This window comes from Ursus arctos, unplaced genomic scaffold, assembly GCF_023065955.2.
Source record: "Ursus arctos isolate Adak ecotype North America unplaced genomic scaffold, UrsArc2.0 scaffold_1, whole genome shotgun sequence".
Lineage (NCBI taxonomy): Eukaryota > Metazoa > Chordata > Mammalia > Carnivora > Ursidae > Ursus > Ursus arctos.
In genome coordinates this window covers 52,960,722-52,978,326 of record NW_026622763.1, presented here as the reverse complement: position 1 = coordinate 52,978,326, position 17,605 = coordinate 52,960,722, and the positions used below count along the sequence as shown (strand labels likewise).

Sequence of the window (17,605 nt, the reverse complement as noted above, 5' to 3'; positions counted from 1 at the left end):
CCAGAGGAGTGATCTGTAACTTTCTGGCAGCCCGACCCCTTGAGGACTCCGACGAATTATATTAATCTTCCTTTGGGAAGCGCTTACAAGGGCTTACACTAGATTTTTCATAGCGTTTCCAGAGGGTCATCGCTACTTGGAAGGAGACGCTGGAACACTTAGGTTTAGAGTGGCCACCTGGACGGGTCTCTCCCGGCTGGGAAAACCTATGGTTCTGCGACTTGCAGCTGGTTCCGGGGCTGCCGCTGGCAAACGGTGTTAATTCAACACGCAGTGCGCGCGGAGGGGCCTCCGCTGTTCGCGGGGCGCGCACATGAGAAAGGCGGCGAGCGCACTGAGCAGTGGGCTCACCGTACCCGGTTTTTTGAAGCCGCTCGGAGACTTGGTGAAATTTAACTTGACCCCCTGTCAAGGCCTGTCTCGGTGCCATTGTTTTTATGCTGATTATCTCCTGTTCTTGACCTTGCCCCACCCTCTCGCTCTCTCCTTCCTCCGCCCTTCTCTCTTCATCCTCGCTTCTTCTCCTTTTTGATGAAGTGAGGAAGGTCGTGCCTTGGAGGTGGGTGGCTTCAGAAAGAACTTTCCATGGACCAGAGGTGGTGCGAGACGAAAGAGCTGTAACAAAGCTGGGGCCGTCTCTGCTCTCAAGGAGTTAGAGCGGAGCTGGGAAGCTCGGGAACAGGCGAAGACGGAAGTCACGTCTGTCACGTGGCGGAGGCTCGTGGGTCCTTACGCCGAGGCAGCGGGCTCGGGAAGGCGTCGTGGAGGGGGGCCGCTCGCTCCTGGGCGGCCGGCCTGGAAGGTGAGTGGGGTGCGGCCGGGGACAGGTTCGGCCGGGAAGGGGGTGAGAGGGCCTTTGTCGTGGTCCGCGGGGGCCGCCGTAACAGAGCCCGCGGGGGCGGCGCTCACGAGTCACCGAGCGGGTTTCTCAGGCTGCGCGGGCGGCAGTCCGGGTGCAGAAGCCGCAGGTCGGCCGTCGCGTGAGGCTGTGCTTCCGCGATTAGACCGCCGTCTTCTCACCGTGTCCGCCCACGGTGGAAGGGCCGAGAGCTCTCTGGGCCCTCTTTCTAAGGCCACTGTTCCCATCCATCGGCGCCCCATGCTTATGACCTAATCACCTCCCGCAGTCTCACCTCCAAAGAGCCTCACACTGGGGATTGGGTTTCGACATATGAATTTTGAAAAGACACAAACCTTTTGTCTAAAGCAACATTTTTTATTTTTTTAATTTATTTTTATTTTATTTATTTATTTATTTTTAAAGATTTTATTTATTTGACAGAGATAGAGACAGCCAGCGAGAGAGGGAACACAAGCAGGGGGAGTGGGAGAGGAAGAAGCAGGCTCATAGCGGAGGAGCCTGATGTGGGGCTCGATCCCAGAACGCCGGGATCACGCCCTGAGCCGAAGGCAGACGCTTAACCGCTGTGCCACCCAGGCGCCCCTAAAGCAACATTCTTTAAAAAAAAAAAAAAAAAGAAAGAAAGATTTTATTTGTTTGTCAGAGAGAGAGAGAGAGCACAAGCAGGGGGATCGGCAGGCAGAGGGAGAGGGACCCTGGGATCATGCCCCAAGCCGAAAGCAGACCCTTAACAGACAGAGCCACCCAGGCGCCACTAAAGCAACATTCCCATTCAAATTCATCTGGGTTCTCTCCTTTCCCTTCCAGGGGCCTCCCAGTTTCTAAGTCAGATTCCAATTTAGGAGACCATCGACAGGGCAGGCCGCACCGAATGGAGCCAATCTTTGGACTAAGGAGAAGAGCACATCTGCATCTACCTGGAAATGAAAGAAAAGCCGGAGTGGGCACTTCTCAGGAAAACGCATTCATTCATTCAGGAAATATTCACTGAGCACCTGCTATGGGTCGGGCATCGTGCTAAACTGTGGGGACACAGCAGTAAACAAGACAGAGGTGGTCCTGACCTCTTGGAGCTCAGAGAAGGAAAGGCAGACACCAGCTCACAGTGTGACTGGGAGCTCTGTACTCACAGGACATCTGACTACAGTGCTGTTGACCTTTCTGATTTCAGGTCAATTTAGAAGTCTGGTATGTCCTACCTCTATTCTGTCGACACCTGTTCTATTATTCCGTTGGTGGTTAGTTGGTGGGGGACACCGTGAGTAGTCACTTCCCCAGGAGCAGAATGTCTGATTCGGGAAAATGACAAACGTACCGAGAGAACATATGAATCAAAACATCTCATGGAATCCCAGCATTCAGTTCCAGATCAATGAAGCTGGCGGTGTGGCAAGAATACGGCATAGAAATCTTCCCGACCGTTGGGAGAGGTACGTTATAGCGATCGGTGGTTTTACCAAGAGTACAAATAGCAGTAGGAACAAGTAGAGCTTTTGAAAAAACGCCAAAAAACTAGGCAGCACAACAGAGATAAATAAAATACACAGTAAAGAGGCAAAATAATAAAATACTGTAATTTGGCTTCCCAGCATGAAGGAGGGAAGCTGAGACTGGAAGAATGGATTAGAATTCATGAGTCATTTGTTTGGTTTTGAACTGATGGAGCCCCAGCTGGCTGGAGAAGCCGGAGCTAGCGGGTTGTTCTTCCTTCCAGCCCTGAGATCCTTATAGAATGGACTGGCTCTCTCATTCCTTCTTCTATGAGTCTAACCATTTTTTAAGCAACAACTTTGGGCCCAGCACTGTGCTAGGCGTTCCCGTGCATCAGCTTTCAACTTCACAAAGTCCTGCAAGGAACATACGGGGAAACCAGGGCTCAGAGATGCAGAGGGACCTGCTCCAAGGTAACTCAGCTAGTGTGGAGGCCACAGCCAATCCAGTCTTTCAGACTCTGCTATTGGCGTCCTACTGGGGTTGAGCGCCTCCCTGTCCTGTGGCTTTCTGTGCCCCCTGGCACTTGACAAATGACCTCTGGTTGAGAGGCAAAACAAAAGATCCGTGAAAGTGAACATTAGGGAACCATGCAGTCTAGAAATATCCTTTTCCATGGATAAAAAGCAGGGACATCCTTTTAATGACCTGCTTCTGGGGCTGTCTTAAATCAGGGGCTGCTGCAGGCATGATTTAAGAAACAAGTTGCATCTTGTAGTTCTGAAAAGTAGGAGAGTGCTTAAAACAAATGAACAAAAAACCCAAATGCCACTTGATTAGAGGCGTGTCAGAGGGAGAAGGGAACCAACTGAAAGAACCCCCAATGGCCACAGTTGGAAGGATTTGCGTGACAAAATAAAGTAGTATTGGATTATAGCCCCAAAGTATAGAATAAATATCCAAGAGTCCATACTGATTTAAATGATTGAGTAAATAAATAAATGAAGGAGAAGACACAGGTGTCCTGTGCAGAAGAATTCCAAATAATTTGTGTGGGTGCCTCCCTCTCAAGGAGGTGTGCTTAACTCCCCATCTCTTCAATGTGGGCGGTGGCTTCTTTCCCAAGAGTACAACGTGGATGGAGGGAAAAGAGTAGCTTTACAGTGGAGACTGACAAATGCTGCCTGCCTCAGCCGGGTAATCAAGGCCAGCATCAACAGTGAGAAGTCATGTTGGTCATATGCACTCTCGATCTCATGACGGAAGGGGCACGTCTTCACGCCAAAGCCCCGTAACCCCGGTAGAAGGGCCTTCTACCAAACGACTCCCCAAACCTCTCAAAGCTGTGCAAGTCATCAAGAACAAGAACCCAGAGGAGCCTAAGGAGACGTAATGATGAAATGTGATGTAGTGTCCTGGATGGGATCCTGGGACAGAAAAAAGACATTAGGTTAAAACTAAGGAAATCTAGTGAAATGTGGACTTCAGTTAAAAATAATGTGTCCACACTGATTCATTCATTGTGACAAATGTACATATCAATGTGTGCTATTAACATTCGGGAAAACTATCTAGTTTTCCTCTCTAGGTAGTATATACTCTCCAGACTTGTGTCAATTTTCTGTTAATCTGAAACTGGTCTAAGGTAAAGTCTATGCAAAGAACAGGTTCAATTCTATTGCAAGATATTTTGAGCATGAATTTAAAATGCCTCCTGTGGACAGAGTGTTGCCCTCTGTCACGTTGCTATTGCAACGGTACTTAACCCTCAGCTCACACCAACGGCCGTCTGGGTGCCCTTTTGGCCTTTGGAAAGGTTTGGTGGAGGGGGCTGCCCCCTGGGAAGCCAGCGGGTGCAGGAAACTGAACCTGGTACCTTCTTCATGCCTGAGACTCTAGCAGGTGAGGGTGCCGGCCGTGTGTGGAGGAGGGTGGTGTAGGGCTTGGTGCTGATTGGCTGGGGCAGGGCTGGGCTGGGAGAGGGGGTGTTAGGAACAGCCTCAGAGGTGAGGCCAGGTTCCCGGCCTTCCCCCGCTCCAGACACCACCCCCCACACACTTGTAGGCCCACCCTTCCTAGAATGCCCTTGCACATTTTTGCCAACCCAAATCCTATCTTCTGCTCTTCCCTCCATTCATTTAACTGTGTTTTCATGAAGCACTCTGAGGTGCTTTGCACTGTGCTGGGTGCTGGGCCTTAATCCTTCTATTCCAGTAGGAGAGATCAAAGAAGACTGGTAGATGATTACAAGTCTGATAAGCCCTTGAAGCAAACAGTGTGCTAGGATAGGCAACAAGGGGAGAGTTCCTAATTTAGACGGGCTAGTTTGCCAAGGCCTTACTGAAGAGAGAGTATTTGGACTGAGGCCTGAAGGATGAAAGAGAGAAGTCACGCAAAGTGTGGAGTTCTTGTAGAGGGAACAGCATGTGTGAGGGCTCAGAGGCAGCAATGAGTTCTGAATGTTTGAGGCACTGAAAGAAGGCCACCTATAAAACAGTTTTAAATGACCACTTTACAAAAAAAGATCATTTTCGATGCTAAACAAGACAAACATAATTTATATTTTATTTCATTTAGTCTTTTTCTTTATACCTCATTCTAGAAATTGAAATATATACCTTTGGTATAGTTGTCAGCCTTTGTAAAACACTGTTCTTGACCTTTGCTAGGTAAACGGAAGGCACACAGGCTGACTCCCACACGTGATCTAGACTTCCACACGTGGTCTAGACTTCCACACGTGGTCTAGACTTCCACACGTGGTCTAGACTTCCACACGTGGTCTAGAGGTAGCAGGACACATTTTTCTTTTCTCTTTCTCTCTCTATTGTTTGGGATCCTTCTCATCTGGTGGGAGCAGAGTCTTTTAATAATCGGAGGTGCAGCCAAGCTGTGAGAGGAGATTGATGTGAACCAACAGGAAGGCTGTCTTGTTCTACTCTGAAGATCAGGACAGTCCTAGGCCTGCTTGTCCCGAGTGCGGACAGCATCGGTGGGGGGCCTCTAACTGTCACCTCAAAGGACTTCAACTGATTTGTCCCATCTACCCCCAGTGGGGATATCTTGTCACCCACCTCTTCTTTAGCCTACAGGTACTCTGGGGTGCACTGAGGGAAGTTGTCTATGTGGAGAAGGCTGATGGGTTTGCATGGAGTCTTGGACTCCGAGTCTCTCCCAACGAAGGTGGTGGGTTGCGTGCTCACTAAGTGCATGCCCGCTGGATGCCGAAGGAGAATTAACTGGTTTGGGCTCGGGTGCGGAGGGGGTGGTGCTTGCCTTGTCTGCGGGGTGGTCGGGGGACCCTTCCTCTGTGGGCTCCCTCTGTGGGTAGCTTTCCCGGGGTCAGCTCCCAGTTCCAACCTGTCTTGGTCTTGAAGAGATCCGGAGATGCTTCCCCTTTCCTTCACGACTCCCTCAGAAGGATAGAGACAGAGGAAGGATGGAGACCCGTCAGAGGTTGTTGCTGTGTAGACTACAAGGTGACTTGCTGGGAAAGGCAAAGCGTGGGTGCAGACCCTGCCCTGGGCTCTGGTGTGCTTGTGGTTGGCCGGTGGCTCTTGGCTGCTCTTCCCTTTGGGGTGTGAAGCTTTAGCTGCAGGCCCTTCCAGGCCTTGCGGGGTCACTGCTGGGTTACATAGAGTCTGAGAACACAGCCTCCCTTCTAGCTACCCCGGGGTCCATCTCTGCAGCCTTTCACCGACTTCCACATATTTCCTTTCTTCATCTTATAAACCCTTGGGATTCGGCCCACTTGTATCTCATTTCCAAATTCTCCCTTTCCTGGAGCTGTCTTCCGAGCCAGCTGCATCTTTTCCATCAATCCTACTTCCTTGCTCTCACTGAAATAAGTGCACAACATTTTTCATTTTTAAGAACTCTATACAGTTAGTATCTCCATGGAGATGACACAAGTAACAAATATTGGGATAGGAATGCAGACTCAAGAAATAGCAGTTGAACACTGTTCTGAGTTTGACCCTGGCCTGGGCTTTTTCCAGCCCTCCCTTCTCTAACCCCTCCTAGGAGGTATTGTGACAATTCCCCTGGATTTTGCCTGTGGTGATTGTTGTGTCCAGCCTTCTTTGGCGCCTTAGAGTTGAGGTGTATTTAGGCAGGGGTCACTTCCGGGATTGCCAGTCGCGTCTCGACACTATGAGGGCTCCTCGCAGAGAGCACTTCCTGTGGCTCTCTTCAGGCTGCCCTCCCTGCACCTGGCAGCTGCCCATGCTGTCTTGTGGTGCTCGCTGTGGTGTCAGCCTCGAGACGTCCTCCCCTGCACCCCAGCCCTCTTCTCTCTTCCTAGTTTGACTTGTGTCTAACTTAGCCACGGGCAAGTTGTTGATGCTTGTTCCAATCCTGGGTGAACAGGCCTACTCCTCCAGCTATTGCTTTGTCACACTTTTGGGGGCACAGAGGGTCTTAGGAATAGTCACTGTGGCACAGTGACCCCAAAAAAGAGGTAAGGGAGCCAAATGGTTTCACCAGTGGGTTCTGGAGTCCAATTCCTTGACTTGAGGTGGGGCCCACCATTTGGCAGCTGTATGACTTTTAGACCTTTGCTTAGCTCCTTACAGCAGGGAGAGCAGTATGTGGACATACACCTTTGTCAGAAAGACTAAATACAGAGTTCTCAGAACAGGGCCTGGCTTGCGGCAGATACTTGGTCAGTGCTGGCTGAGATTATCTCCGCTTTAGAAGCATCCCCATTTCTAAGTCACCTGGAGAAGTCAGATTCCTTAGTCAAGGTCACCCAGCTGGGAAGTGGAGGAGACAAGTTTTAAACCCATGGCAGACTTGGCTCGGGAGTCCTCTGTCAGAGCGTCACTATGCAGTCTGGGCCGACAGTAAGCTCCATCGTCTCCCACCGCCTGACCTACATCCACTCCTCTGACACTTCCACATGAGCTTCTCGCTTTTTTACAAGACCTCTGGCCATCTTACCAGTGTGCTGATCAAGATTTCAGGAGACGAGTGTCCAGCTCGCCAGCAGCAGAGCCCGTTGGCCACCTAAATTCTGCTGCACCATCTGGCCCCTTCTGGCTGATCGCTCCCTCCACACTCTTCTGTTCTCTGTGATCCATCACCCAGGGACATCTCTTGCCCTCAGGGGAGTGCTCTTTAATAATACCAAAAAGCCTAAAACACACAGAACAACAACTGGTACTATTTCCACCCAGAGAAGGGTAGTTCCCTCGTGCAGGTATGGGCAAGCCAGTTCAGGTGCACAAGAAAGTCATTTTGGGCTTCCATCCAAAACTCAAACAGAACACACAGGCACTTATTTATTTTTAGGTTTCAAATTGTTCAGGAAACAACGTTCCAGTTTTCCATATCCTTGATTGTTCGTGTTTTATCCAGGTTCATAAGGAAATGTTTTGAAATACCACAAGAAAGTCCGAGGTGGGGGAGAGAGGAAGGAGTGGGGGAGAGGGAGCTTTTCTTTTTGATGGTGAGCAGGAAGGTCGGAAGATCTTGGAACCGAGCCGGACTTTGTCATATTTCTGGCCCCATTGTAAAGCTTGAGGTGGTTTGGCTAAACATCAGAATGTGGGGGCGTTTCTTTGAATCAAGCTTTATTGCATAGGGAACATATAGGAGAAATTCCATTTTGATGAATTTCAAAAGTGTGATATATTTCTTTCTTGTTGGAGAGAGAGTTCAAGCATTTTGCTAGAAAGGCAGTATGGAAAAAGTGGGAGACGTGGCTCTGGAGGCCGAAAACCTGGATCCCTGTGCAGGCAAGGCCCTGGACTCCCTGGGCCTGGGACTGTCATAGAAAGGGTGCTGGGGTATGTTCCCCGTGACTGGGTGCAGCAGCGACTCCCGAAATAGCAGCCTTCCTCTGACCTCATGCCAGGGACACCAAGTCAGGAACCAGACTCAGGTACAGTTTAATAACTTGGAAGTCCTTACTAGTGCTTCATAAAGAGAAGCCCTTTTAAAACGGGATCTGGGCCTTTTCCATTTTAGGCACAAATTAGTTAAATGAATTCGACAGGAGAGTACAGCTGCTACTTCAACCTTTGAAATGAGAACCTATTATTATAGGGGCATAAGGGCTAGAACGTGTTATTTATTGCTTCTTAAGAAGCTTTTTTTTTTTTTTTAGAAGATTTTATTTATTTATGTGACAGAGAGACAGCCAGCGAGAGAGGGAACACAAGCAGGGGGAGTGGGAGAGGAAGAAGCAGGCTCCCAGCGGAGGAGCCCGATGTGGGGCTCGATCCCATAACGCCGGGATCACGCCCTGAGCCAAAGGCAGACGCCCAATGACTGAGCCACCCAGGCGCCCTTAAGCTACCCAGGCGCCCCAAGAAGCTTTTTAACACAATATTTTATCATATTTATAAAATAGAAATTAGAGAAAGCTTAAAAATATGTAATGCAGTATTATTTTTAATTTCCAAAAATTTTTTATTGTGAGAATTTCGAACATACACCCAAAAGTAAAGAGAAAGAAGAGTAAAATGAACTCCTGTGGAATGAATGTCCCCCCCCCCCCCCCCGCCCTACCATTACCCCCCAGTGCATATTTTGAGACTCTAAAGCCCAATGAGATGGTAGTTGGAGGTGGGCCCTTGGGAGGTGATAAGGTCATGAAGGTGGAGCCTCCTGATGGGATTAGTGCCCCTATAGGAAGAGACAAGAGAGAGCTTGCTTCCTCTTTCTCTCCCTCTTAAGTGAAGACACGAGAAGATGGTGCTTGCAAACGAGGAAGAGGGCTCCCCAGACACTCAATCTGCCCACACCTTGATCTGAGACTTCCCAGCCTCCAGCACGGTGAGAAATAAAGGTTTGTTGTTTAAGCCATCCAGCCTGTGGTCTGTTGTAGCAGCTTGGACTGAGACAACCCCATGTACCCATTACCCTCTTCAACAATTACGATGTCTTAGCCAACCTTATTTCCTCTATTTTCCCTTGCAGTTGTTCCTCCATATTGTTTCAAAGCAAACCAGACATTGTATAATGTCATCCATAAGAATTTCGATATATATCTCTAAAAGATAAGGACTCTTTTTCTCCCAACATTTTGTTCAGAAAAGTTTCAAGCATACAGCAAAGTTGAAACCTTGTATATTCAACCACCTAGATTGTACTATTAACATTTTACTATCCCTGCTTTGTCACATATCTACCCCTCTATCTATCCTTCTATCCATCCATCAAAGCCATCTTGTTTTATTTTTGATGAATTTCAAAGTAACTTATAGACATCTATACACTTTTCCTTAAACACTTCAACATGCATATCATTAACTAGAGTTCGATATTTGCTTATTTTCCCCCCATTGGATATAACGTTTATATCCACGAAATATACAAATTTAAAGTACACATTTGTTGCATTTTGACAAATGTTAACTCACACGGCCATCAAGACATAGAATACTATTATCACCCCAGAAGCGTCCCTCAATCCCCACCAATAACCCCCCCTTTATTTTGATGTTTCTCTACCATAGATTAGTCAAAACCATATTGTTGAGAATTAATCTTGTCTGTTGTAACTGAAAATTAACATAATACAAACTTTCTCAGGAAAGATGTGTTTCCGCTCCCCCCCCCCCCCCACAATGTCTGAGTTTTTAAAGAGTGCTTCCTAAGTTTCGGTTGGGGGCTTCTCTGTGGTCTGTTCTTTGAGCAGAGGGATCTGTTGCTAACAGAGGTGTGGGAGCCAGTCCTCCAGTCGTTTCAGCTCCAGTGTATGTCTCTTTGCAAACATTTTGCCCACAGGGTTCCATGGGCAGTTGTTACTTGGTAGTGCCCAGAATAAACTTGGTCAGGAGAGTCATCTGCCCGATCTTTCCCTTGCAAAGAAGTCTGAGGGCTCTGAAGGTTCTTTGGATTCTTGTTAAATTATCTTATTCCCATCTCCAGCCAATAGAACTCCAAACTGAAAACTTCTCCCGAGCAACAATCAAAAAGGTGCTTTAGACTCTGTCTTTCCTCAAAGTACCAAACCACTTTGTTATCCGGATGTCACTAGACTTTGCTTGTCCCCTGAAACTCAAATGACATTGGGTTGAGGGCCATCCCAAGTGCAGGTGTCCCCTGCGCAGGCTGACAACGTCTCTGGGCGTCCTGGTGTGAGGTTCGCTTTCTTTGTCGCCTCTGCCCCGAGCTGAACACCTCAGTGTCTGGTCACCTCCTTGCTCTCCCATGCATGCATTCTTTGGGTCCTTGTCAACCCTGAAGTCATGTTTCAGCCCCTCTACTTAGTTTTCTATGAAAACCCATACACGCAAGGATTTTTGGGTATATGGCAGATATTTCTAATTTTGGGAATCTGGAGGAGGTTTACATCAAAGAAATGCAAAGATCTCAAAAATTTTTAATTCCAGAGATTCCTGTTTCTAAAGAAATATCTTGCCCGTGTTGCTCAGCCACACACTCTCTTCTCTTGTCTCTTCATGAAAGTCCTATTTGTTTTTCATGCTGACAGTTTTATTTTCTCTCTTTTCCTTGTCTTCTTCCAAGCTGCCCTCACCCCGCAGGCTTCTCAGGACTGCTCCTGGTCACTGCTATGTGTGAGTGTAGTCCCAGCACGGAGATGTTAAATGCACGTAATCTTGGCTTTAGCTTTAGACAAGCAAGGCGCGTAAACTTTCTGACTGCGTATTCTTCTTTTTTTTTTTTTTTTAAAGATTTTATTTATTTATTCAACAGAGATAGAGACAGCCAGCGAGAGAGGGAACACAAGCAGGGGGAGTGGGAGAGGAAGAAGCAGGCTCATAGCAGAAGAGCCTGATGTGGGGCTCGATCCTAGATCGCCGGGATCACGCCCTGAGCCGAAGGCAGACGCTCAACCGCTGTGCCACCCAGGCGCCCCTTGACTGCGTATTCTTATTTGTAAAATAGAAATGGAGTTGATGCCAGCCTTTGTGAGGATCAGATGTGCTGATATATGTGGAAACATTTTGTAAGCTAAAACGTGTTTGTGCAAACAACCTAAAAGTCCATCAACCGGTGAATGGAAAAAGAAAATGTGGCCTATACATACAGTGGAGTATTACTCAGCCATAAAGAAGTAAAGGGGTTTATTAATACCTTAAACTACGCCTGGTAGATGACAGATGTTTGGTAGTTGTTTGTCAAATCTGAGTTATTCTCTTTGCTTGCTGGATTGATTGACAAGTGCTGTCACAAGGCTATTGACTTTCAAATCCATCCATGGGATTTCTTGTTCAAGTTTAATTGATGGTCTCTCTGCAACTGAAGCAAATTAAATTAGGAAGTGGTAGGAAGTACCCTTGTTATTAGGATTAAATTTAACAGCAATCTTAAATTAAGATTACGTTTAATAACAAGTTAAATTTGTTAAGTAAAAATTTGTGATGATGATAATAATAATTACTACTTTTGAACGTTTCCTAACCCAGTACTACGTTAATATTTTATACATATCACCTCATTTAATCCTCACCATAATTTTGCAAAGTAGGTGTAATTATGGCTATTTTCTAGATAAAGACACCGACGTTCAGAGAGGTTAAAAACTTTGCCCAATGCTGTATGGTCAGTGGCAGAGCTGGAATTTGAACTAAACCTTAGGTCCAACCCCCGTGTCAACCATTGAGGGTGATGCCGGCCAATCCATGCTCAAGTGTTTATGGCTCCTCTCCCTCTCAGGCTCCCTGAGCAAATACTTCCGATTTGGGGGACCCTGTCCTGACTCATATGTTCTAACCGCGTTGCTGCACTCGCCCTTCAGACCTTGTAGTGGCTATTTCCTGAACCCAGGCTTATCTATAAATCTGCTTACAATAGTTGCTAAAAAGTAGGGTCCTGCCCGGCCTGTGGTGCAGCCACGCATGTGGGAGCTTCCTCCGTTGCGTAGAGGCTCCCCCAGTGACTGGATGTCGGCCCCCCATCAGGCCCTTCTCTGAAGGTGGCGGGGGAGGAGACCCGGGTGGTGAGACGGGGAGGAGGCCGCGCTGAGCTTAGTTGGCAGAGGACAGTTGCTGGAAAGCAAGGCTGGCAGGAGAGCCTTGGTGGAGAGAAGGCAAGAGTGCACCTCGTGCTTCCACTGCTGAGGAACGCAGTCCCCCCGGGCCCCGGGGGTGGCCCTAAGATCAGCAGCAGCGCGTGAGTGCTGAGTGTGCCCCAGCTGTCCTGGGCTCTCCCGGCCCTGATTCTGAGGGCAGGAGAAATGGTGTAATGAGCAGGGCCTTAGGGAGTTCTCCAGGGCGCTCGCTGCTATGGGCTGGATTGTGTCCCACAGAGATTCGTATGTTGAAACCCTAAACCCCAGTACCTAGAACGGGAGCTTACTTGGAGATAGGGCCTTTACAAGGCTAAAACTGCGGTTATTAGGGTGGGCCCTAATTCAGCATGACCGGGATTCATGTAAAAAGGGAAATTTGGATACGGATAGCATACAGGGAGAACACCACATGAACATGAACTTGGCTAACCACGAGCCAAGGAGAGAGCCATGGAACAGGTCCTTCCCTCGGTCCCCAGAAGGGCATCCCTGCCAATGCCTTGATGGGGGACTTCCAGCTTCCAGAACTCTAAGACAATGAATTCCTGTTGTTAAGCCACCAGTCCGTAGTACCTAGATAGGGCAGTCCCACAGACAGAGGCACTCCCTGAGAGGTCAGCTTTTTGGGATTTGTGTATGAAGGAGCAGTTCTTTTTCTTTTTTAAAATTTATTAAAAACATTTTTAAATTTAATCCAATTAATGAACATATATTATTTGTTTCAGGGGGTACAGGTCTGTGATTCATCAGTGCTCATTACAACACACACCCTCCCCCATGCCCGTCACCCAGTTACCCCATCCCTCCACCCCCCTCCCCTCCAGCAACCCTCAGGTTGTTTCCTGTGATTAAGGGTCTCTCGTTGAAGGAGCGGTTCGGAATTACAGAGTGGGGAACACGCATTCCGGGCCACCCCCTGCTTTGTTCCTCTCCGTTTGGAGGCAGCTTCCTTGTAGGAGCTTTGCAGGCTCAACTACACCTGACTTCTGGCCACGATGCTTATCGTCCTTGGGGACTTGAGCAAACTGCTTTTAACATCTTTGGTCTTCAAACTCCGCACCTACAGAGTAGCGGTAATAACGGGGGTAATAACGGGGGTAATAATGCTTATCTCATCGGGGCTATCGCAAGGACCGAGTGCTGTAAAATGAACACGTAAGCTTTCTTGCCACCCCTATATTCACTTAATGGGAGTTACTCTGCTCACACTCCCTGGGCAGCCAAGTTATAGATCACATGATGTGATCTCACCCCTGCAAGTGGACTGGAGCCAGAGTGATGTCTGATTCAAGGGCAGCCCACCCGTAGGCCTGCGATCTGCGGCCCCACTCAGGTACCTCTCCGGGGAATTTGGACTGTTGGAATACTGGGATGAGTGGCTAGAGATGGAATTTTCAGCTGAAAAGTCAGGAGGTGGAGTCAGGGTTCAAGAGAGCATGTGAAAGCTGGGGTTTTGAGGAGAAAGCAATTCTGGGTGAGCTGAGAGCCTGTGGGTTAAGAGAGCAAAGCTTCAACCAAAGCAGAAGTGCTCGCAGGGAGCTGGAAATGGAGAGAGAGAGAGAGAGAGAGGAGACAGCGAGCCCGGGAGAGCAGGCACTCCTGCTCCAGGTGCTGTCCCTGCCCAGCCTGGGTCCCACGGCCCAAGTGTTGGGCATCTGCTTCTCTCAACCAGAAGATTCTAGCAGAAACAAAGGAGATTCTATGTATTAAAGGACAGGTACGATGAGGATATTGTAGCAAGTGCTCTGGAATGTTCGTTATATTCTGTTATCTCCTTCCAGGGTTTTCTTTGATCCCTCCCTGGCAGGATAGATCTGAGGTCCCAAGAAGTACAAGGGGAAATAAGGTAACTAAAAATAGATGAGTGACTGTTGGAGGGCTGCGGATGAACTACACTCGGTGATCTTGCCGTCCCTCCCTCCCCTCCCTTTCCCTCCTTTTCCCTCCGTCCTCTCTCCCTTCTTCTCTCTGTCCCCTTCTTCCTGCAAGTGAATGTCGACTATGGCGCTCGGCAAGGATGCTGGAGATGCAGTGTTGGATAAGAGAGACAAAGGACTATGGTCCTTACATTCCAGTGGGGAAGACAGATGGTAAACAAGTAAACAAAGAAACACACATGAAGAAATGAAAGAAGATGGTGAGGCAGGCGTGGACTGAAATGGGCTTGCCACGCCTCTCCGTGGTCTTCCCTGAGGTCAGTCTCATGGGGCACCACTCTTGGTTTAATGCTCTGCTGTCGCCATCTTGAAATTCTTAATGTTTTTAATAAGGGGCCTTGCATGTCCATTTTGTACTCCCCGGTCCTTGCTGACAGGGTGCGGGTACTGGGACAGAGCAGCCTGGACACATCTTGCTGGCACATGAATCATCCAGGACACAGAATCATTTTCTAAGGCAACTGGTTGATAAACCATGAATTCGAGGAATTCCCTGTTCTCTGAAGTGTCTTAAAAATGGCAGAAAGCCTCACTCTTCTGCAACATATAAACGTGTGGTTCTGCCTATGGGTGGGGACGTGGGTGTTACTCTTGAGGGACCGACCTGCAAATCCTTTGTGAGTACAGAGAATTTAAGGAGGGTCAGGGAATTCATGAGGCATTGGATTCTGTCTTTTCCAGTTGTTACATAAAAGTTTTGTGAAGAAACCATTTCCCCTTTTCTAAAGCATGCATTGGTATTAATAAACTTGTCAGAGACGGAAACAATGCCGAGGGACGGAAGGGAGACTCCCCGCCCAGCACACCTTGCCTGTTCATTCAGGGCACACCTGCCAGGCTGCTGTACACTGTTGTCCGGGAAAGGCCCAGCGCACTTCCGAAGTCAGGCCCATACTGCCTGTGTAAAAAGGAATTCACAGTGGGGTCGATTCTGCCCATCATGAAGTGTCTGGGCAAAAGAAAACCATCTGGTTTTCTAAAACTATTTGAGATGGTTTTTTGTTTGCCATAATGAGGGAGATATAATATATTCCTTCCAGAAAACGAGTCTTCGTTGTTTCTGGGGTTGCATTTCAAGGAATCAATTCCAGAAGTGATGGGCGTGATTATGTGATGCTAACTTTAACCCAGAGGCAAGTTGGATCAGCATTTCAGTATATTGTCATTGTTATTATTTTAGAAGCTGTCCTCTCCATGTTGAAAAGGACAGGGAGACACAGAAGACTGAAGAGGTTTTTGTAAGCGCGAGCTCATACCAGGCTGGGGTGTTTGTGGCCCACGAAACACACGTTTACTGAATTTCTTACCTTTGATGATATTTGCTCGCACATATCCATTGTTTTGTTGGGCATTATATGTGCAGGGACTTCCTATTTTTCTGTCAGGTTTTTTTTTTTTTTTTTTTTGGTGTGTGTGTGTGTGTGTTTGGCAGGGGTGGTGGTGGAGGTTTTTACTTCCCCCCATCTAGGTAGATTTGAAGTACACCCCACGAAGGAAGAAAAATTACTAGACAGAGCTTTAAGGGAGGTAGCTACAGACAATTATAGAAATCATGTTAGGGAAAAAATTACGTCTTCAAGAAACTCCACCTCTTATCTGGGTGGAGAACAATTAGAGAACAATACGAGACAGTATATAATCAAGTGCTAAATTGTGTGGTAGGGATAATGAGTGCTATAGGGCTGCAGAGAAAGGGAGCGTAAGACTATGGAACAATTCACGGCGTTTTGTGCCGACAGTCCCACTTCCAGGGAGAGACGCCTGCATCTGCTTTGAGAGCTGATTGTGAGGCTCCTCGGGCCCACTTTGTGAATCTGTCATTAATGGGCAGGGTCAGGTCTTTTGTATGTTCGATTGCATATTGGTTATGCTGGAGCCTGGATAAATGGGATGTGGAAACCGGTAACTTCGAGCGAGTCCTCCGGTCGGGGTGAGGCTGCCGACAAGATGGTCTGTGCATGACAAGCACCTGCTTCAGTCTCCCTGACAACAATTTCTGCAGAGTTGAAAGCCATTAAGGGGTGGATCTCCACAGTGATAGCCTACATTTTCCAAGGGATAAATCTTCCCTGCTACAGAGGTTGGCGGCTGACTTTTGGTGGCCCCGGCCCCCCTCCTTCACACTTTTCACCCAGCAGCTCGAAGGCCAGCAGCCGCTGATGGGGACGGTAAATACTTCTCGTCGAGTGTGAGACGGTGAGTGGAAATCCCTCCCGATGTCTCACGGGACCTCACCTTCTCAGTGTGAAGGGTTAAAATCCGCCAGGCTGCCGGTGTTTGCAGCTTTCAGCCGTCCCCTAGGAAGTGCAGTACCCAGAGATTTTGAAAGATCCTGACGCACTCAAAGTTCTGACACGCTTGGCTCCTAAAAGAGAAATTCTCCACGAGGTAAATATGGACCATTTTCTCCGACAGGTGTAGGTGAGAACAAAAAGCTTCGGGAGAGCTGAGCCAGCCTGAGCCATCAGTTTGAATCTATACTCAATTCAAGCTCCGACCAAAGAATGTTGATGAATTAACGCCTGGGCAGCCCGTCTGCCAGCAGAACCGTCAAACTGTACCTCGCGGCCTGTCGAAGACACCGGTGTGGTTGAACACGTTTGTCACTCATGGTGTGTAGTGGGCACCACCTCAAGGGACAGCCCCCGTTTTTTGTTTTGGTTTTGTTCTTTCCCTACTAAGTGTACGAACAGGCACATGGATGCCCAGCAGGGCAGATTTTAATTAAAAAAAAAAAAATCCAGGTCTTTTGTAAAGAATTATTTTCTACCTCAAGGGGTAAAACAACAACAACAACAGAAGTGATTGAAAAAAAGATAATTTCATGTTTACTGCCCACAAAACCAGTCCTGCTTTTATATCAGGGCCTGCACTGAGTCCCTGAGTGGAGTTAGGGAAAGAGCGTCTTGCTATCAGCACCTCCCTGTCCCACCCCTTCTGGCAGCCAAAGAGAAGAACATCAGCTGGCAACAAAAATAATAATGATAGCTAATATTTCTTGATACTATGTGCAGATTCCACAGTTTCTCATTATCCTCCCAAACGCTATGCCCCTCATGTTACAGATGCAGAAGCCGGACATAGAGGGTAGGAGCTTGCCCCAAATTACAGTAGCTGGAGAGGAGCAAGGCTGGGCTCTGTCCCGAGCGAATTAAAGCCAAATCCATTCACTTGACCCTCACGCTATTCTGCACAACGTTGTCTGGTCTGGCAGGTTTTGATATGCTGTGGAAAAATCTCTTGTAAACCTGAACCCTGTTGAGAGTATGGACAACCAGGCTAGAAATCCGAGGGCAATGGGGACCTGCTTTGGTGAGAGTGATGTTGATGGAACGACGTACTCTTTCCTCGAGATGGCTGCATTAGGTGGTCTGCCTGCTTCTAGAGGAA

General features: G+C 48.0%; 1 long non-coding RNA gene across 1 annotated transcript; it reads left to right on the top strand.

Moving 5' to 3' along the window:
• The first annotated feature begins 487 nt into the window (after nt 1–487).
• LOC123000685 (uncharacterized) lies at nt 488–16,956 on the top strand. The gene is made up of 3 exons (XR_006408829.2): nt 488–802; nt 1,670–2,292; nt 16,631–16,956. It is a non-coding gene; the product is annotated as an uncharacterized LOC123000685 (long non-coding RNA).
• The last annotated feature ends 649 nt before the right edge of the window (nt 16,957–17,605 follow it).